At 46.9% G+C, this 21776-nt stretch overlaps 1 protein-coding gene across 6 annotated transcripts in view; it reads left to right on the top strand.

Annotated features, from left to right (window-relative positions):
- DCAF5 (DDB1 and CUL4 associated factor 5) overlaps positions 1-21776 on the top strand; it is a 100773-nt gene that overhangs the window by 23831 nt on the left and 55166 nt on the right. The window contains exon 1 of one of the 6 annotated variants that reach the window (XM_019551741.1): positions 5045-5171. The exons of the other annotated variants lie outside the window; for them this stretch is intronic. The gene's annotated coding sequence lies outside the window, so the exon portion shown is untranslated. Of the gene's footprint in view, positions 1-5044; positions 5172-21776 lie in introns of those variants that run through there. 6 annotated transcript variants of the gene reach the window in all.

The following is a 21776-nucleotide window of genomic DNA, read 5'->3' as shown; positions in this document are numbered from 1 at the left end:
TCAGAATGGCAGGAGGTTTTGAGTGGAGCCCTACAGGGGTCTGTCCTAGGCCTAGTGCTGTCCATGTTTATTCATAATCTGGATGCTGTCAGAAAGCTTCTTCAGCAAGTTTGCAGCGGACATAAAACTGAAAATGATTACGAACATGGTGAACGATGGGAGCGCAATTCAGAAATATTTCAACAGATTGGAAAGCTGAGCTGGAACTAACAAGATGAAGTTCAGTGCTGACAAATGCAAGGTGCTGCATCTTGTGAAATAATAATAATAATAATAACAACAAAATACGAAATGGGTGATGTGTGGCTAGATGGCAGAAGTATGGAGAAGGATCTGTGAGTCCTGGTAGACTGAATATGAGTCTGCAGTGTGATGCAGCTGCACAAAAGGCAAATACGGTTTTTGGATGCATCTGTAGAAACAGCAGGTTCAAGACCCATGAGGTGATAGTGCCTCTCTACTCTGTACTGGTTAGGCCTTTCCTGGAGTATTATGTACAATTTTGGGCTCCACTTTTTAAAAAGGAAGTGGAGAAATTAGAGAGGTGGGGGGGCAATACAAATGTTAAAGGCCTTGGAAGGCAAATCATAAGAGGAGAGGTTGAAGGAGCTATGCAAATGAAACTTAAGAGGGGTTATGATCAGCAATCTTCAGATACCCTGAAGGGCTGCCATAAAGAAGAGGGGAAAATACTTTTTTTTTTTTTTTTTTCCCCTCTTGCTGCAGAGCATGGGACATGGACCAATATCTTGATGTTGCAGCAAAGTAGGTTTAGGTTGGATATTGGGAAAAACTTCTTTGTTATTATAACAGTGAGGCAGTAGAACAGACTGCCCAGGGAAGGTATGGTTTGGTGGGAAGGTTGGCCTAGATGACCTCTGGAGGTTCCTTCCAGCCATATTCTTGATGATTCTATGATCCTTTCAAGGGTGCTGCAGGGTGCCACACAGTGTTAGCATTGTTAGGTGTGTTTAGGTTCCATCATTTGGAGGTGTTCAAGAAGAGGTAGGATAGAGATGATCTGTGCCTATGGTCTTCTTTGGGTATTTCCTATGCTTCTGGATTTCCACATGGGGCCAGGAGGGACACTTTCTTCCTGCTGCTGCTGCATCTCAGGTTTTTCAGGCCTTCCCCAGAGGCCTTGGGTGTTGACTGCAGCCAAGGCTGAGGATCTTGACTGGGATGTGCCAGTGCTCCTGTTGGGACTTAGACCCAGAGATTCCTGGCTAGAGGGTCTTGCCCCTCCACACAAGGTGAGACCAATTGCCTTATTTGGGATCAGGAGGGAATTTTATCCCATGGTCAGATGGGTGTGGACTGTGGGGGCTTTTTGCCTTCCTCTGTAGAGGGATATGGTCCTCTTCCTGAGATCTCTTGAGCATATTTTTTTAACAAACTTTGCAGCAGCAGGACATTGACTGACATGGTCCCCCTGCTTTATCTGTCTGTGGTAGGTTAGGTTGTTATGTCTTGTTGTTGGGGTTGACTTCGTGGTTTTGCTGAGCAATTACACAATAGATTTGTACAGGATGATTTGGATACTGGTGATCCTGTCTCAGGTTGGCCTATATGACCCTGGAGGTCCCTTCCAGCCCTACTCTTGATGATTAGGTGATCCTCTCAAGGGTGCTGCAGGGTGCCATAGTATTAGCATTGTTAGTTATGGAAACATGATTCATATGATAAACCCAGTGATTTCAAATGGGAACCCCTAGTGTTAAAAACATTCTGGCCTGCTGTGTTCTTTCGGAGTTCTCTGAAATGGGAGAATTGTTCATTTTTGGGTTTTTTGGGTTTTTTTTTTTTGGACTACAGAAAAAAGTGGTGCAAACTAAGAGCTCACATATTTGAGGTGTATCTTGAGTCTACCAGGGGGCATCTGTCATCTAAAAAGGTTGAGAACCACTGAGTTGTACCCAGGAATATCTCAAAATGTAAAAACAAGAAAAGCTGAGTGTTTAAGGGAAGTCACTTTGAGGTGCTAGTGGAGTTCTATTGCTGCTTACTCAATCTAAGCTTTGAGCCTGTGAGATTCACTTGGCATCCTCACCTGTTTTGGAGTCTGAGGTGAGGTTAGATCTTTAACTAGAAGAGTCTCCTCGGGACAGACTGCTTCTCCAGTTTAGTCAAAAACAGCCTAACCCAATCTTGCTGCTTTAAATTGGCACTGGACCTTTTGCCCACCCACATACACTACTCTATCAGCTTCTACTGACTGCGGCACAAACCACTAAATGGAATTTTAAACTACTAGTACCAAATTTATAACCCTCCTCCCCTCTCCTTCCTGTGTCATCATACTTAAATGTTTAGTTTGAATTTTTTTCAGGACTGTTGAACATGAACAATTTCCACTGACTTGAAGTAGAATTTTGCGTGTTCTGCACCAGTTCTCAGGCTGCCCAAAGGAAAAAAACCATGCAAAATGAATGACTGTTTGTGTCAACTTTGGCCTCATTTTCTATTAATGTTTTTTGGGGAGGGGTCATCCGTAACTCTTCTCAGTTAACAACTTTTTTACCCTGTAGCTTGGAGTGTTTTGCACATATGGATGGATCCAAGATTAACTAATAGTGTGTATGTGGTGGGGAGGGGGTAGCACGCTATCCCTAAGACCATGGAGATATATGGGCAAGGCATAGCGAGAGCTCCCAGGTTGGTGGGTGGGCACCGAGGAGCTCAGCAGAAAGCAGGTGCATGAAGAGGCAGGAACCCACCCTCTGCCAACACCATTGCCACTGCCCCTGGCTAATCTCGTTCAGCTGGAAATGTGGGGAGCTTGGCCAGGGATGGCAGTGCAGAGTTTCCTCCTTTAAGCCTCTTTCTCCCCTTGTTCCCAAAACGTATTCCCCGCCATATCTTGATAGCAATTGTATCACTTCATAACCACCCACTGTGATTTCTCCCCTTCGCCCCAAAGGGGAGATTTCTTTTAACCCTTCCCTTCCAAGAATAAAATTATTACCTGGAGCAAATCCCTTGAGGAGGGCAAAGGCTAATGTTTTCTTATTTAATGCAGACTGAGCTGTTTTAAGGCATTTGTGCCACTAGATGGTGTCCAGAAACTACATTTCCCTCCCTCCCCCCCCCCAAAAAACTTTCGTGTCTGAAAAATGTTTTTGTTACAAGAACACATTTGTATAGAATTGCCTGGTGTGACGGAGCAAGGCATATTATGTGATTTGTCTATTTGGACATGCCTAATGACATGGCATTTTTAAGTACTTGAGCTTCTACTTTTTAAGAACCAAAGAAAATTCTCTTTTAAAAGGATATCATCCCCTTTTCCCGAGTTCTTTTCTATTCTTACACCTCATCTGACTTTGTCACTCCTATGCCAATTAACCTGGGCATCATTTTTGATCTGGATGGATTTTTGTCCCACTTGGTTACCTTTTACCTTTTTTAAATAGGAACACTTTTTTGTCTGAGTAAGCAGTTTTACTGTGCCTGCATCTAAATTAAGGGTGATGGTCACAAAGCAAGTCTTTATTGCATGGAACTTGCTTACCACAAGCAATGTTGAACCCAAGAGGCTGCTGTAATCATGTTCTTTTTCTTTTTTCTTTCCTTGAGCAAATGGGGGAGGAGTCTGAGTAGCTCAGGGTCCTGGTAGAGATGAGAAACCTTCACCTATAAAAGACTGGCTCAAATAAAAATAATTTTGGCCACTGCAAATTTTACAGTCCGTTGTCTTAGTTCATGTCATACAAGTCCTAACAAGTAGCATCAGTTTAGTTCTTGGATAACCTGAAGAACTTCTCAGACCAGGAGAAAATAATTTGATTCAGATTGCCCCTTCAGAAAAAGAAAATGTTACCTTGCTTTAAATTTCTTTTCTGACACTTAGTTGAACTGTATATGAATATTTGCATTGTAAGTTTTAAAAAAAAAAACTTAGAGGGCTGACCTAATGATTCCTATCCATCCTAGGGCAGTGACTATGAGACCCTCTGAAGTTGCTCACAACCACAGAAAATTTAAAAAGTAAAAATTGAGGTTAACAGGAAGAGCAAAGTATGATGTTACAGAACAAGAAACATGGTGGGTATTGTTGCCCCTGCACTAGTGAAATCTGCGGGGTCTTAACCCTCATGCAGAAAAGGATTAAAGATGACTGTGTAACTAATCTCCCAAAGGGAGAAGAAGAAGATTAATAAGTGTCTTTGTAATTATAGAGTGGGCTTGAGGAAAGGAAGATACTGTAGGCTGCCTTTTCCCATCCAACCCCTTGCCTGCCACTTCATTATAATCCAGAGGTTTTGCATCATGGTGAACTGTCATAAGCAGCAGTGTCCTATAAGACTGCACCTTTGGAGGAGGTCATTTATACATCCTAAAGCAGTAAAATATGAAGTATGGATGCATCTTCCCCAGAAGTAGTTGCTGTAATTTAATAAAGTACTTCATTAAGACATACTGACATTGCTTTAGTATGCTCACATGTCAAGTTATCTCTGCCAATAAAGCAAGAGACTTTGAGGCACATGTGTGAGATGCATTGTATGTGTTCAAGAACCCAATGCTATCTTGAGTACCTTTTCTGGAAAATGCATGTTTTCAGGGGTTCAAGTTTTACATGTACTAAGTGGGCCACAGCTAGAACCACTATGCTATTAATAACCACTGTACCTGCCATCTCCTGAGTGCTGAGCACGCACAACTTCAAGGGAAATCAGTGAAATTTGCAGGTACGCAGGCCCTATGGAAATCTAGTGCTTAGCTTCTGATTGGGCTGTCTTATTGCCTCTGATCACCTCTGCCTATATAGGTGTGAAATAATGGATATCTTAGGGTTAATTTTCACATTGCTAGATCCAGTGGAAAACCTCTTAGTCTGTTCCACAGTACAAGGTTCCCTTTCTCCCACCAGGCAAGTAAGCCTAGTATGAAAATTTTTTGTTTTGAATCCCATCAATTATGTGAGTGAGATGTAAGGATAATATGGCTTCCTGTAAGGAATTAACCTAGTTTGGACTGTACAGACTTTTCTTCTAGTTGAAATTAATGAGGTGTGATTTTTTTTTTTTTTTCATATAATTCTTTCCAGTGGTTTTCTCCCAGTACTTGTTTCTTCTGTGAGAGTCATAAACTTCCATTGTGAAAAGGCATATAGGAGTTTGAATGTTAGTGAAGCACTGCTGCTGAATGTATACAAGCTGATATACAAAGTGAGTGTGCATTATATTTACTATTTAAGAATAAGTTCTGCCCATAAGTTAATCTTAAGTGATTATTATTAAACTAGAGCTATGTTCAGCAAAGGAATTATCCTGGGTAGAAAAGGACCTCCAGGCCTGATGGGACTTTTCTGTGACGGTATTGTGACATCCTTCTGTCAGATGGTAACAACTCTGGTACACAAATGAGAAAACGAGAACTGATTATTATTGCACCAGACCCTGGAACCAACCATTTCTGATGCATGCCTTTTTGGCATTTTTAGAAGTCTTTTCAAATAGTCAAGAAGCAACAAACTCTTGTGTATTACTGAATCAGCATGAACTGTTTAACTTGCTCAGTACAGTAAAATTGCAGGCTGCATATGTTCTTAAATGGGAGTCGTGCTGCTGTGCCCAATTAAAAAAATATATATTTCAGCAATTATTTCTCATTTTCTTCCCATATCCCCATTGTACCTTGGTGTGAATGACTAATTTTGTGATTGTTAATTTGACTGGCATTTGTTAAAACCAGGCATATATTAAGAGTATGTGCTGTATAAGTTCTCACTGCCATGACTGTACCAAAGCACCTCCACTCTCATCTGCAACATTCTCATGAAGTCTAATCATCTCCTGTAATTCTGCAAATATCTCATAATCCTGACCTTTAATATACTGTTATTCCAGTTTTTGTGCTGCTATTGCATCTTACTTTTAAACTATGCTACCATTAACTGTTTTCAATCTTGATGTCTTCCTAAAGAACCCCCAGAGTTTGTTTGCCCTTGCTTTGCTTATTTTTAAGCAGGCACAGTTCAGTGTAGTTGTCTGACATTAGAACAAAGGTGGGCAAAATGTGGGATGAATCCAGCCCACAGAGGGACTTTGTCTGGTACATGGCAGGTCCCTTGGTCCTGTCTGACCCAGGCACTGTCTGGCCCAGGCATTGTCTAGCCCATGGCACATCCTGCTGCCACAGGGCACGCAGCAGGGATGGGGTGGCTCCATGGCTGGACTGCATTTCTAGGTAGCTCAGGCGGTGGCAGCCCCCTCTGGCTACCGCTGCTGGCCTCAGCCACGTGGTATTGGCAGGGCCCTACGTGTACAGCCTTGATCCCAGAAGTCCTGACCGGAGAAGACCAGCTCTGAACCATCTGGGACCTGCATGCACAGTCCCGGCCTTGGCCCTGGCCTAACCCATCCTGTGCCCACTCTGGACCTGCTGCCTACAATGAGTGGAGATGGTGATAGTCGAGTAGAAGCTGCTGCTGGGTACAGGGGAAAAGCGGCCACCTCTCCCTCACCACAGCTGGGTCCTTCCTGTTGCTCTGCCTGGAGCCCAGGCCAAGGTGTCCTGCAGCTTCTCTCCACTGCCATCACCAACACAAGCAGTGCTGCCTCCTACCTTTTCTCTTGTGTCTGGCATTAGCTTCTGCCCAGCCACTACTGCCACTGCTCACTGTGGGTGGATAGGTGTGGAGTAGGCATGGGGTGAAACGGGGCCAAAGCTGTGTGCACAGGTCCTGGCTAGTCTGAAGCTTGTCTGCTCCAGCTGGGGCGAGTCTGGACTGGGTGCAGGCTGGGGCGGGGCTGTGCACTCAGCTGCTGCTGGGCACTGGTGGCAGTGGTATGGAGGAGCCACAGGGTGAGCGGGCTCTGGGCTGTTGCAGGGGGAGGCGGTGGTGGGGGAGGAAGGGGGTGCTGACCAGCCCATGACAGTTTTCCCCAGAACTATCTATGTGGCCCACAGGCCCAAATAATTGCCTGCCCTTGCCTTAGAAGCTAAAATTTCCATATTTATTTTTTGTTGTTTCCCAAGACTGCTTCTAACTCTTTGAACATGTATGTAGTAACTACTGATTTATTATTTTTCCCACAAGGAATCAAACCTACTGAATTCCAAGAAAATCTTTGGAATATACTCAAGTTTGATAGTACGAGGAGTTCAGTATGGTGGTTATTCTGTTTTTCAGTCTTGCCTATGGGTACACAAGCAAGTTTACCTTGAGGTAAAGGAGGGCTGGAATTTAGTCCATCAGCTGGTCTGAGGTGTGTGTGCACGCATGCATGTACTTTTACCTTGTGGTAAATGAAAGCTAATCACTGGCAACTTGTCCTACTTCCACTGAAAGATAAACTACTACTAGTTAGCTTTCATTTACTGTGGGCAATAGTGTAACTAGGGTGGGGCCCTGGGTAGTGACTTCAGGGGAAGGATAGCAGCTGTCATCACAATTGGATCAGCAGGTGACAACTGGAAATTTGTCATTGGCAATCTCCTGACTTGAGGATGATCTCTGCCACGGGTCTTGAGGTAACTTAAAGAGTCCAGTCCTTGAGCTGCAGATCCACCTGAAGAAGTTGCAAGTCTTTCTGTAGTTCCACAGTTGCTGCTGCTGCTTCTGTTAGTCACAGCTGCCCTGGATGCCCAGCTGATTTGTTGCACTTCTGACTGTTGGATTAAGAGCATGTATATGGGCAGTGGCAGCATCGCATACTCTGTAGTTAAAAAAAACAACAAAAAACCAAAACAAAATCAAACAGAACCCCTGCCCTTGTTTGTATGTCCATGCCTTATGTGTAATAATGCATAAACCCCTAAAACATGCAGTTTTGTGAGCTCCAAGTAGTGAGTATTAAGCTAAAAGGAGAGGATTTCCTTGAACGTTTCCAAAATTCAAAGTAGTCACCATTGCCTTGTCTAAGGCAGTGGTTCTCAACCTTTTTTGTGCCAGTACCCACTTGTAAACATCAGTGGCTAGTCCCAACCCAGTTCTGCTCACTCCTGACCAACTGCTTCTCAGGCCCAGGCCCCCAGGGTGTGGGGCAGGGAGTGTGTTGGTTTTGTGGGGGGAGGGCCTACGCAGCCCTTTGCAGGCTGGAACTCTGCCTGCCTGTAAGAGAGAAGCTGTGGGTTCCCACATTTTTCTTGTTTTAAAGAAAAATTCATTTTTAAAGTTTGATCTAGTTTTAAAGGGGTTTTTTTGCAACCCTTTTCATGTATTCTTGTGACCCACAGGTTGAGAAGTGCTATCCTAAGGTACCTTTGAAAGGACTTAAAAACAATTTATTTTATGGAGAGATTATTTGAAACATCTCTGGGACCAGGGTTATGGTGATTTTGCTCTAGGGCTGGGCCTCATCTGTTGCAGACCTGTAAAAGCTATTTCTGCAAGACCTGAGTATTGATCTTCCTAAAGTTTTAGTGCACATCTACCCTTTTGTGCTTTTCTTTTCTCAAATAAATACATAAATCAGCATTCAACTAGCTTAAAAGCAGAGGTTTAGCTTTAGCCCTGTAAAATTTAGTAAACTATTAACATATTGTCTACCAAATGTTTCTACCCCGAGACAAGCACTCTTCTAATCTGTTGGAATAGACAGGAAGCGAGAGGCTCCGTAGACATGTTTTGGATAAGTGTGCAATCATCTCTGCTAGATGCAAACTGGTATATCAGGCTTTTGAGATACTGCAGTCTCTCTTCCCTCCTCCTCCCTTTTTAGGGCTTGTCTTCACTGCAGAGTTAAATTAGGCTCTTTTTCAACCTGTTGCCTGTTCAGCGCACAAATTGCTTTTATGCTTTGTGGTGGTACTTTCATCCTTGAGAGAACTGGATTAGTCCTCATGCATAGGCTAAAACTTGACTGGACTGGAAACCTGCCTATTTTACAGTATAGGTTAAGGTGGCCATTTGGTTCTGTTTTACATGGAACTATCCTGTCTTTCAATCCTTCTTCCCCTGTCTGTTTCTGAATGAGGAAGGGATTGCAAAAGTCCTGTTTTTCAGTTCATTGGTGGAAATGCGTGTCAGTCGTTTGTCCTTGTGATTCTGTTGGCTTTCCCTAGAAGGTAGGGCAAGGGTTCTGAGCCAGAGAGGGAGGAAGATGGCTTTTTTGTGTGGTGGCCCTGCCCCTTGCTGCTGATTGGTCAAGGGGCCCAGTGGCCCCACGCAGTAAAATGCACAGTCTGCTATTTTGCTTTACCCCGACTGCTGATTGGCTGAAGAGATGGCAGCCTGGCGGCTCACTGCTGATTGACTGGCTCCCCCTCATGCACACTCAACAAGGGATGTCCTGTATTCTGGAGGTGCATCAGTGGCTACCCTAGTATAGATTCAAACTAACTCAATGAAGTTCAGATCATCAAATCAAACTGGCAACTATACTTTAATGACAGTTTTTTCAAAATAATAGTTCGATACTGTTTATATTTTTTTGTCAGTCCGCTTCTGATGCCAGTTTGCAGTGGCTGTAGATCAGGGGTAGGCAACGTTTTTTGGCCGGAGTGCCAAAAAACCCCCATAAGGCCTACCCTGGAAGGTGCCAGAGTGCCAGCATGCCAGAAAAACAAAGTGAGGGCAACGGATACATGGCAGGATGCCCTGCTTCCTCAGCCCCTGCCCCCTAGTCTGGGCTCCATGGCTATCAGCAGCTACCCAGAACCTGGGCTAGCTGTAAACATCTGCCTCTCTGTCCTGGCCCTAGCTGCCTCCCAGACCCGGCCCTGGGCTCCAGGGAGGCAGCACATACCGGCAGTGCTCCCCACTGTGCTGCCCTTGCCACAGCTTCTGCAAAGCAGCATTGGAACCTGGTGCAGCAGGGGGTGCAGAAAGCTGCCTGCTCCCAACTCCCTGCTGCCCTGCCACACTTCCCCTGTGTGCACAGGAGCAGCGTGGGCAGCAATGCAGGGTTGTGCCCCTAGCTGCTGCCCCTGCCTGCAGAGGAAGTGTGGCAGGACAGCGGGGAGCTGGAAGCAGGCAGCTTTCTGCGTCCCCCGCTGTGTCCTGCCATGCCGGGTTCCAACGCTGCTCTGCAGAAGTGGTGATGGCAACATAGTGGGGAGCATTGCCAGTATGTACTGCCTCCCCGGAGCCCAGGGATGGGTCTGGGGCTAGGAGGCAGCTGGGGCCAGGGCTGGGGTGGAGAGGCAGCAGATGTTTGCAGCTGGCCCAGGTTCTGGGTAGCTGCTAATAGCCATGGAGCCTGGGCTGCTTGCAGCAGGGCTTCCATGGGAGCAGCCTGGGCTCTGTGGCTATCAGCAGCTATCCAGACCCTGGGCTGGCTGCAGCCGGGAGGCTACAGACAGCTGCTGCCCTCCAGCCTCAGCCCCAGCTGTCTCCCAGCCCCAGGCTCTAGGAAGGCAGCGGGTGCTGACACCGCGCCCGTTGGGGCTGGGGGCAGGGAGGCAGCAGCTGTTTGTGGCCTCCCGGCTGCAGCCAGCCCCGGCTCTGGGTAGCTGCTGATAGTCATGGAGCCCAGGCTGCTCCCAGCAGGGCTTGCAGCATCCAAGCTGCCTGCTGGGAGCAGCCCAGGCTCCCGGCTGGCAGCAGCTACCCAGAGCCGGGGCCAGCTGCAGCCAGGAGGCCACAAACAGTAGTGTTCTACAGTTCCTTCTTTTTCCAGCTAGTGTGCTTCAGCGGGATTTCTAATGGGAGGGAGAGGTAGAGGAGAAAAAAGGTGATGGTTCTTTTTCTTTTTTCTTTTTCTTTTTTTTTTTTTAAGCAAAACCTTATTAGGGAGATTAGATTTTGTTATTACTAATAGGGAGACTTTGTCTCAACATCCCTGTGAAATTGGTAAAGGTATTAGACTGTGTATTTGAATATATGGAAACTGTGTGCATGTATGAAGTGAGTGTGCATGTATGAAGTGAATAAGTCTGAATAAAAACCCATCAGCCTGAGAGAGGAGAAGCTATATACCTGTCAGAGCTAGAAAGGAAACTATTTTTGTGCTGTGGAAGTTGGACATTTCCTTTTTTATTTTTGTTTTTTTCTTGTCTTGTTAAGATAAACTCTAAGAATTTTTTTTAGGAGGAATTTCATTCTTGTTCTGCAGATATTAAATAGGCTCATTTTCATGCAGACATGAGTTCATACCTTTCAATAGGTACTTAAAAGAAACTCACTTTATTTGCAATTGAGAGATGAGATTTACTTGCCTTTATGAGTAGTTCAGTTCAATGTACAACTGACATTAATATAGACATAAAGATGAAGGAAGGTAGTGCTTATTTCTTAAGTACTGTGCTAAATTTTTTGGCTGGCTGCAAATTCTTGCTTTGAGATTCCCTAATAGAAAGAAGTACAAAATATTACTCTTACAACCCACCAAAAAATGTTTTGCCATTATCTTTTAAATTGAAGAACGTGCCTGTACCTTTTAGGTACCTGTATTAGGAAATCTTAGTTCTGTGTAAGTGAGTAAGAAGAGAAACTCCTGTGGGCATCCATCTGAGATTATGGATTGAACTCACCCAGAATTTGCCACCTTCCAATCCAAGCACAAGGCACACTTCTTTTCTCTAGCAGACGTATATGGCAACATACATATTTTAAATAAATAAAATAACCTATCCAAACAAGATGCATGCTCTTTCTCTTCAGTGAGAGGACAAGAGAACAAGTTAATGACAGATGTTAGTCATCTCTTTGTGCAGTGGTGCTCCATCTTCTAGCCCTGGAGGCTGGACAAGGGGCATGGAGTCAGTTAGTGGGCCGGGATCCTGTGCAGTGTTGGCACATGGGGTCCGTCTGTTGGTGTGATACAGCATGCTTTCCTGGCCCTGCATGCTAGCCTGATCCCACACACGTGTCAAATCCTACATGTTGACGTGTTCAAGCATGTAGGGCCAAGGAATTGGGCCTGCAGCGGTTCCCACAGGTCTAGAAATTTGGTAGTAGAGGAGCAGCTACCACTGCTCTCCTAATGCCAAATGTCCAGTTTTGTGGGGAGCCCCACAATTCAGATGAGATGACTCTACAGGCCAGTTCTGACCTGCAGTGTAGAGGCTGAACATCACTGTCTTAATGCAATACTAGATGGTGCTCTGCTGCTACAGTAATGAGTACAGTACAAGAGCCTGGAGCAGGATGTTCAGTATGTGGTTTAGCACAAGATTTGGCAATGTAAGGCCATTGGAGCTGATCTGTAGAACCAGGGGCTTTACCTGTACCATGCTGTCATTGGGCGGCAAAGGAGATTTGTTATTTGCAAGTTGGTGCTGTTGTGGCCAGGCACCAAAGGGCCCCACTCCAGCTGGGCAGTGGGGGTTTTGTGTGTTAGTGTGGCCATTTTTTGAGGGGAAGTGGCAGCAGTAATGTGGGAGCATCAGCCTGCCTAGGACCTGAACTGGGTTGATCCTGTCCATGCTTCCAAAGCCTTGCCTACCACTAGTTTAGTACAGTTCCTGGAGTCAGTGGAGGACTACCCATATATTCTTTTTTGGCTTTTTAAATCAAGCAAAAAGTTGTTTCCATTTCCCTAAGCAACTATTTCTCAGTGGCAACACCTCAAGGGTCTAGGCAGGGATCGGGGCTCTGTTGTGCTTGTAGATGTACAATTCTATCATAAAGGCAGTCTGAGATTCATGATTCTGCCCCAAAGGGCTCACAGACTCAGCAGGGAAATCAGATAAATGAGGGATGGGGCAGAGGGAGGATGAGCTAGAGTCAAAACAAGTGGGTTTTACCCCATCTAGCAATTGTCTTGGCTCATTGCCTGCCTGTCTTCTGTCTGATACTGTTCTGCAGCCATAATGACAGAAATAAGTTTTTAAAAGCCTTTTAAAAAAACCCAGAAGGGATGAGGAGCTACAAATTCTTCCCAAACCTTTGACTGCTGAAAATGCTGCACTTTTTCTTTATAAAGAAGTGCAGAATTGAAGAAGGCATAATCAATAGTGTTTTGACTAACTTAAAGAAGCTGAAATCATTGGTAGAGCAGCAGCAGCTTTTTGTGAGTCACTAATTGTCAAGTTGAAAGATAGGGTAAGGCTAATCCATAAAAGCTTTTCCTGATATTTACCCAGTGTTCCCAAATCTCATGATAAGTCTTGTGATGTTTGCTGTTCTTAAAGCCCTGACTCCTAGAGTCAGTTATCTTGCAGGGTGCATTTAGGCCTCCTATGGGCAAGATGGAAAACCCTGATTTACGTACACAAACATGCAATATAACAGGTGTAGGCAACTTTTTTTTGGCCAGAGTGCCGAAAAAACCACAATGTCTACATTGGAAAATGCTGGAGTGCCGGCATGCCAGAAAAACAAAACAAGGGCAGGGGGGTACATGGCAGGATGCACTGCATATTACTATAGCTAATAATAATAAATTTTGCCTTTTTATGGTAAATACTAGATTTGGTGACAATAAATAAAATGTTGGATGCTGCCTCTGATCTTGTGTATTAGTTTTGTGCGGATCACCCCTGCCCCCCAGCCCTGCCAGAGGGGCCCCCAGCTGCCAGGGCTATGGGGCCAGGTACCCAGGTCCACAGCTCCCTCCTCCCAACAGATGGCAGTGGCTGCTGCAGCAGGAGCTGGCTCCCCCACTGCTGCTACCTGCCGTCGCAGCGGGTTCAGGTGGGGGGTGGGGCTGGCTCCTAGTGGCAGCATGCACTTCTGGGGGGCAGGGGGCCCGCACCCCCAAATCTGTGTAAGGGGCAGGGTGGGTATGCGCTGCGAGCTCATGCTCCCCACCATGCTGCCCTCCCCCACCACCTCTGCAGAGCAGTATGGAACCTGGCACGGCATAGTGGGGAGGTACATGAAAGCTGCCTGCTGCGCTGAGCTACCCGTTGCCCTGGCCACACTGCCCCACGCTGTGCTTCTGGCCCTGCTGCCCTCCTGTGTGCCCTCCAGAGCACAGTGTGGCAGAGTGGCAGAACACATAGGGGCTGCACAGGGAAGCTGCCTGCCACTGCAAGCTCCGTGCTGTGCTGGTCACACTTACCCTGTGTGCATGAGGGCAGCGTGGGCAGCAGTGCAGGGTTGTGCCCCTTGCTGCTGCACCTGCGTGCAGGGAAATTGTGGCCAGGGCAGTGGGGACCTCAGAGCAGCAGGCAGTTTTCATGCACCTCCTTGCTGTGCCCTTCAGTGTTCTACATGCTGCTTTGCAGGGGCAGCAGGGTGGGGAGCATTGCTGTCATGTGCTGCCTCCCCAGAGCCTGGGCCTGGGAGGCAGCAGCTATTAGCAGCCTCCCACCTGCAGCTGGCCCAGGCTCCAGGGTAGCTCCTGCCAGCCATAGTGCCCTGTCTGCTTGCAGCAGGGCTTGTATCCTCCCAGCCATCTGCTGGGATCAGCCCAGGTTCCATGGTTAGCAGTGGCATGCCAAGCAAAATGGCCTCGCATGCCATGCTCAGCACAGGTGCTGGGGGTTGCCGACCCCTGCAATATAGTCTAATTATTTCTAAACCTAATGATTTGGAGTCAGGGAGTACACGTTTTTTTAATATTTAGGCTAGGCGGTAGCATTCACTTTAAATTCTCTAGTGTGTTTTTTGTTGTTGTTGGGTTTTTTTTGTTTTTAACAGCTTTTGGTAGACACAGTCTATTTTATAGGAATCACTTATTTTTAGTTTTGTAAAGGAAAATGGAGACCTTGAGGCCTGCTAACAATCCACTGAGTTGTGAAATTTATGTATGGGGGGAAGGGAGCTGTTTATTTGTTTTTTTCCTTTTGTAAACACTGCTAACTAAAATATAAATATAATATTTTACTCTAAGCTTTGGCTATATTTTCGATTTTTTTTTTTATATATTTACAGGATTTCCAAACTCTTTGATATGGCTGAAACTTCTTAAAGGTGGCTATTTTGAATAGCACATGTCTGTCTGTATCCCTTTGTTTTAAACTCAAAGGCCATAATTGTCTTAATGTGCTTTTTTGTATACCACCGATAATTTTGTTCTAAGTTGATTCTAATCCCAAATACATAAGAACTGGTGTGTTTGTGTATATCTTTAAAATAAGGAACCAACTCTCAAAGCCTAACTTTTGAAATGTTTCTCAGTTTTCCAGGCTCCAGTTGTCTTTGCCAAGTTGTAGTCCAAATTTTTTTTGCACAGTTAGAAGTTCCTCAATTTAGTGGTTACAGAAATGCTGACAGACCTGATTGGTATATGATTGTGTGCATTAGTTTCAAGCATTCAATTCATTTTTTTCCTTTTAAGGTCAGTCTTTCATTACGTTATTGTAAACAGCAGTGCTTGAAATGATCAACACTTTTTTTTTTCCCTTCCTTCCTTCCTTCCTCCCCCACAAATGACTCTCATTTCCTAAAGACATTGACTGTAATACAATTCATTTTGTCAGGTTTCTTGCTTATCAAAAGGGATATATATTTAATGGCTCCATTAATGCTACCTTGGTGTACTTTTTTTAATACTCCCCAAAGGGCCTTGTTATTCTTCTCTCTTTTATTGGTGGTCACTAATAATTGCCAAATAAACTTAAACAGCTCCTGTAAGCTTATGCAAACTGACCGCATATTTATCTTTTCCACTAAAGATGAAACATCTATTAAAAAATTAAGGGCAAGTGTTTCTTTCAGGCATAGATTTCCCCTGCAAAAAAAAGCCTTGAGCTGTTGCTAATACTGGCTGCTGTGGACTTTTTCCTCCCCACCCCCTTGTATCTACTAGCTGCCAGTATAAATGAGTTTGCTTACACTAATGGTGCTGTTCTTGTCTTGAAAGCCTTCAATTGTTCAGCTTGGTCTAATGTATGGTTAATATCTGAGTGCTGCCCCTATGCAGTGTCACACTACGGAAATGAACATATTGCACGCAACTTTGTCCATTCTCCCCTTTCTCACCACCCACCCCCAACACTCGTGAATGCATGCTTGGACTTTTTAAAATGGGTGGTTTCTCTGTTGACTAATCATACCAGACACTTCATAAAATAAAAAAAGAATTTTCGAAGTGTATGTGTATTGCCAGAGCTGTGCAGCAATGTCAGTGTTTCACTGATAGCTGGATGGAAGAAGACCAAATCCCAGGGTAGTCTGACTTCAAATAAATGGAGGTGGGGCTTATGGCAGAAAGTGGGTGTTACCCTCACTCAGACATGCCCCTTGACAGCTGTGCTACTAATGTTTGATGTTACTGTTAAACCATTTTAACATCCAGTTCCTTCAGGGGTGCACCGATAGAGATTTTTGGGACTGATTTACCAGTAGCCAATTTTTAAGGAGGCGTATTGGCTGATACCATTCTGATTTCCGAGACCAGCCCAGCGGCTTGAAGAGCTGTGCCCAGCTGGCAAGTCTGTGGTGGGGGGTGCAGATCAAGGCCCCTGCAGTGAGAGGGAGGGAGGGAGTGGGGCTGGGACAAGCACTGCCTAACTGAGATGGGGTAGGGTTAGGGACAGAGCCACAGCTTGTCTGGAGGGAGGTGGGGGGCAGCTCCTGCTGCTGTGCATCCTCCGGGAGGGCACGGGGGGCATGTGCCCCTGGATCTGTACAGGGTAGGGTAGGCTGGGGCCAAGGCTATGCCAGGCTCTTCCTGGCTGTGGGGGGGAGGCTGGACTGGGCTGCACTCAGGGTGAGCAGTGGCACTAGGTGGGGGCTACTGGGAGGGGGGGCTGCAGCCACCTGAAATTTCACTGTAGCCCCCTGCCAACCACCCCTCCCAGCACCGCTGCCAGTGCCCACCCCAAGTGTAGCTCAGCCCAGACCCTGCTGGGAAGAGCCCTGTGCCACCTCAGCCTGCCCCACCCCATGCAGATCCAGGGGCACTCCCACCTCCCTATGCCCTGTCGGACAAGTGTCTGGGAGCTGCCAGATGAGCAGCTCCCAGACAAGTGGTGCGCAGGGCAGGAGCCACCCCCCTCTTCCCACACCCCACGAACAAGCCACAGCTCCATCCTGCACTTGCCCCAGTCCCACTCCCTCCCTCACTGGGGGGCCTTGATCGCCCCCCACAATGCCCCTTCCACCACAACAGACTTACCAGCTACACACAGTTCTCCAAGCTGCCGGGCTGTGCTCCTCACCACCTACGTGCTGTGCTGCGGCTGCGTGCATGCACGGGTCATTTATCGGTCAAAGTATTGGCCATATCAGGCCAATTTCTGATGCAATTTTCTTTATATCGGTGCTGATCTGATATCGAATCAATGTACCAGTGTACCTCTAGTGACAGTTATAGTCTCTGAAGTGAGGTTTGGTCCTAGCCTGTTGGACCAGTAAACTTTCTAGAGGCTGTGGAAGGATGCCACCTCCTTAGAATGACTCCATGAAAGAAAGATAGTGTAAAAATAAAGGAACAAGTAAGTGGCAGTCCTAAATTGAAGGTGAGCGGGATGGGTGATCCTAGCTTCGTCTCCCTTCTGTGCTCGCCTGCCACGACTTGGATTTGAAAGAAAATTGAGGAGATCTGTGGTCTTTTCAATGCTAGAGATTAATAAACGCCACCCAGGTGTTATATGCTCATGGTGTTGGTACAGTAACTGTAGCCTTGCCAGTTACTTCATTAGCGAAGCCCTCCAGTGCTGCCAAGCAGTTCATCCAGCACTGGATACTTTCTGGCTACAATGCAGTGCTCAGAGTTCTGAGCACTAATTATCTTTATTAGCAAGGCACATTCCCCGCATCTCTTGTGTAAGTGTCATACTGGGATCAGTCCCAGTTGTTTCCCTGCATCCCACATTGCTGCCTCTGGCAGTGTTGCCCCGCTGGGATTGGGCTCCTTTTGCCCATCCATTGTCTTTCACCCATGGGATGCCTCGTTCTCTCCGTGATCCCCTGCCGCATGACTCTGTCAAGCCTCGGCTCCTACCACACTCTCCAGAGCCACCAGAATCTCACAGTACGTAGCTTGCCCTGAATGGACTCTCTTCATCTAGGGTCCTGTAGTCTTGGCATCTCTTCTCAGTTGCCAGGTCAGTTCCTTGTATTCTTTGCCATCTGGGGCTCCAAATGCCTCTTGCTGTCTCCTTGTGCCCAAAGGCAAAAGGTATATGCCCTGCCACTGGATTTATACAAGTCTTGGCAGACTAATCACCCAGCTCTGCTTTGGGTGTGTGATTTTTTCCCCCCCCCCCCCCCCCGGCAGGGTGCATGGTCGAGTAAGTCATGCCCAATCCTGTTTTAGTAACAGGGCTCCTGCCTGAGCCCCTGTTACAGTGAACAAAATACCATATTTACTTGCATATCACATGCACCTTCCATCCCCCCCTCCCCAAATCAGCAGTCCAAAATTGGGGTATTACCTTAAGTGAGGAAGCTAAATTGCTGTAGTAGAAAAAAGGCAGAATAAAGTAAAGAGGCACTGTGACTCATGGCTGTCACTTTTTTCCCTGGGGCTGCAAAGACTGGGGGCAGAGTCCAGTGCTAAGCTTCTTACAGCTGTTGGTGAGGCAGTAGCTTTTGGGTAAAGAGCCACTGAGCTGGCTGAGGGTGAGTGAGCTGCTACATCCAGTCTGTAGCATCTTAATGAGGCTTGTGGTGTCAAATCAACATTTTATTTACAGGAACTTTTTATAAAGAATCATTTACAGACCTTATGAAGAGAGGCTGAGAGCCCAGGGACTCTTCAGCGTGGAAAAGTGCAGGCTCAGGGGTGAGTTGGTGGCCACCTATAAGTTTATCAGGGGTGCTTACCAGGATATGGGAGAACATCTGTTCACGAGAGCACCCCAAGGGATGACAAGGGTGAACGGTCACAAACTCCTCCATGACCATTTCAGGCTGGACATAACGAAGAACTTCTTTACTGTCCAAGCCCCAAAGGCTTGGAATAGATTGTTGCCGGAGGTGGTTCAAGCACCTACGTTGAATGCCTTCAAGAGATGTCTGGATGTTCATCTTGCTGGGATCCTATGACCCCTGCTGACTTCCTGCCCCTGGGACAGGGGGCTGGACTTGATGATCTTCTGAGGTCCCTTCCAGCCCTAATGTCTATGGAATCTACAGTAAAAACAAGTCTTCCTACTGCCTTTGCAAAGATCTGGGGCCCAACCGTGTTGCTGCCCTGCTATACCCAGAAGTTCCTGCTGTCTTATTTCCTGGACACTGTGTTTCCAGGAAAATGTACTGTCATGGGTACAACCCAGATGGCAAGGGTCAGGGTCCAGAAGCTAAGAGTCAGTAATACTGTAAGTCCAAAAGAGAAAGTCAGGGGTTGCAATACCAGCTGCCAGTTGAAGTTTGATATATCATACCAGGGATCAAGTGGGTCCATGGTCAAGGCCAGGCCAGGGGTCAGGAGCCAGAGAATCCAATATAGAGGATGGGGTAAGCATGAGCCAAGGTACTTGAGGTCCTAGACTGGAGGCAGGGCAGAAGGGTCTGAGATGGAGGCAAGATGGGAGTAAGGCACGGATTCAGAACAAGAAAATCCAAGATGGGAACAGAAGTTACAATGGTCAGGCAAGGAGATCCACACTATGGATACTAAGTATTGTTGCAAGGACAAGACCCTGCAGGTAGCAGGAAGGTTTTATAGCCTTCCCATCAGGGGCTTGTGACCTCCATTAGTCCTCTTGGGTCACGTGTTCTCCTGTTAGGAACCTTATGGGAGGGCCAAGACTGAGCTACAACAGGTTTGTGGCTAGTGAGGTGATGCTGCAGCTTGGTCCTCTACTTGCAGATTCCATAGATTGGGGTATGAATCTCAGGGGCCCTGGCACTGACTTTGTCACACAATCAGCATTAATGCTGGAAAACTGATTTCTGCATTCTGCCTCCAAAAAACAAGGTGCATATGCTATTTGGGAGCATGTGGTATGCAGGAAAATATGGCATTTGAGGATTCGGTTGCACTGATCTGACACTTTGACTGTATTTTGGAAGTGAAACTCCTTGGCTGTTGAGTGAAAAAGGATGCAGTTTTTGGGATGGGTGTTTTGTATGTTGTTATTTATTCAGTTGTAGGGACAGACTTTTGTCTAACCGTGTAGCTATGTACAACACAATATGTTAGTTCTTAAGTCAGGAAAGAGGAAGTCTGAGGTGACAGAATGGCTGTAACTTCTCTGGACCTCTTCTGAAATGTGAGTCTAAAAATTAGGCTATTCCTATTCCCCCTGTTAGTCCTGAAGAGGCAGCATAGCATGAAGACGCTTCCATATACTAATTTTTCCTGTCTAATTCCTGCTTCTGTCTCCTCATCCCTCACCTCTGTTCCGTATCTCCAATGAATCCTAAGCTGTGTTTGCACTGTGAACCTTCTGTTGGCAGCAGGGCTGGACATAGGCATGGGTAAACTGGATAGCCACCCAAGGCCTGTACAGAAAGGGGGCCTGAAAATGGGAGGGGGGTGTTTGTTTGTTTGTTTGTTTGTTTGTTTTCCATTGTTTGCTTTTTATTATTATCATTATCTCTGGCCAAGGGGACCTGATACTAAAAGTTCATCCAGGGATGCCAGAAGTGTAGGTATGGTGCTGGCTGGCAGACGGCAACCACCACAGGCAAGTCCCCAGAGTGCATGTGCTAGTGCAGAGCTTCTGGCATCTGCTGGGCCCAAGTAGGTCTGCTTCACCTGGGCTAGGGACAGAAGTTGCACATAAATGGGTTTAAGTCATCAGAAACTGATTTTAAACCTGTAACAGAATTGAAGCTCACTGCATATAAACTGGTTTCAAAATGGCTGAAACTGGTTTAAGATAAACCTGGTTGAATGTAGTATCAGACTTAAGTAGAGGTGCGATACATTAGTCCCATATTGGATCAGCACTGGTTATAGGGAAAATTGAAAGCATCGAAATCGACTTTTTTTTGCTTGTTGTGGCCAATTTTTAAATGACCTGTGCATGCACACAGCTACAGCATGCATGGAGCCAAGAGCACAGCCCAGCAACTTGGAGAGCAGTGTCGGGCTGGTAAGTCTGGTGTGGGGGGAGGAAAGGGGTGTGAGGGGATGCAGAACGAGGCTCCAATGGGGAGGGACTGGGACAGGTGCTACTCAGGGGGTGGGGGGCAGGTGCCAGACAAAGCCATGAGCAGCTTGTCTGGGGGTGTGTGAGGGCAAGTGGTTCTCTCTCTGCACACACCCCAGGACGTTATGGGGATCACATGCCCCCAGGTCTGCTCGTGGGGTGAGGCAGGATGCAGCTGTGGGCTGGGGCCAGGGGCTGCATCGGGCTCTTCCCAGCAGGGCCTGAGGCAGGCTGCACTGTGCTCGGGGTGCACAGCAGCAGTGCTGGCAGGGGGAAGTTTGGGAAGCTACAGCAAATTTTGGGGTGGCTGCAGCTCCCTACCCTGCTCCCAGTGCCACCACCACCCATCCCAAGCTCAGCACAGCCTGGCCCAGCCCCTTCTGGGAAGAGCCCAGCTCAGCCCCAGCTTGCAGCTGTATCCTGCCCTGTGTGGTTTTGGGGCACACCCCTCCCCTGTTCTCTCCCAGGGTGCTTGCAGGATGGGAGCTGTACCCACCCCCCCTCCCCTCCCCATGCCACCCAGACAAGCTGCAGCTCTGTCCTGTGCCCCACTCCACCCCAGCTGCCCCAGTTCCACTCCCTTCCTTACTGTAAGGGCCTCACTCTGCCTTCCCCTCCCCCCATTCCTACCCTCACCCCTTCCCCCACACCAGACTTACGAGCCTGACACTGTCTCCAAGCTGCCTGGCTGTATATTGGAATTGGATCATTATCAGCCAATATGGCTTCTTAAAAGCAGCCATTGGTATCAGACTGAATAATCTGTTGGTGCAACCCTAGATTTAACTGATTTTGGTCAAACTGGTTTATAAAACTTCTGTCCCAGACCCCTTCCTAGTTCAAGTTAAATCACGGTCCCCCGGCATGCTTTCCAGCCCTGGCCTGGGCTATGCTGCCTTCTCCAAAGGAGGAGGGTTGGGGAGGGAGTGGGGAAGGCAGGGACTGGTTAA

This window comes from Crocodylus porosus, unplaced genomic scaffold (assembly GCF_001723895.1).
Source record: "Crocodylus porosus isolate Cpor-Errol unplaced genomic scaffold, CroPor_comp1, whole genome shotgun sequence".
In the NCBI taxonomy this organism is placed as follows: domain Eukaryota; kingdom Metazoa; phylum Chordata; order Crocodylia; family Crocodylidae; genus Crocodylus; species Crocodylus porosus.
The sequence above is the reverse complement of the archived record's forward strand: the minus strand, read 5'-3'. Positions and strand labels throughout refer to the sequence as shown.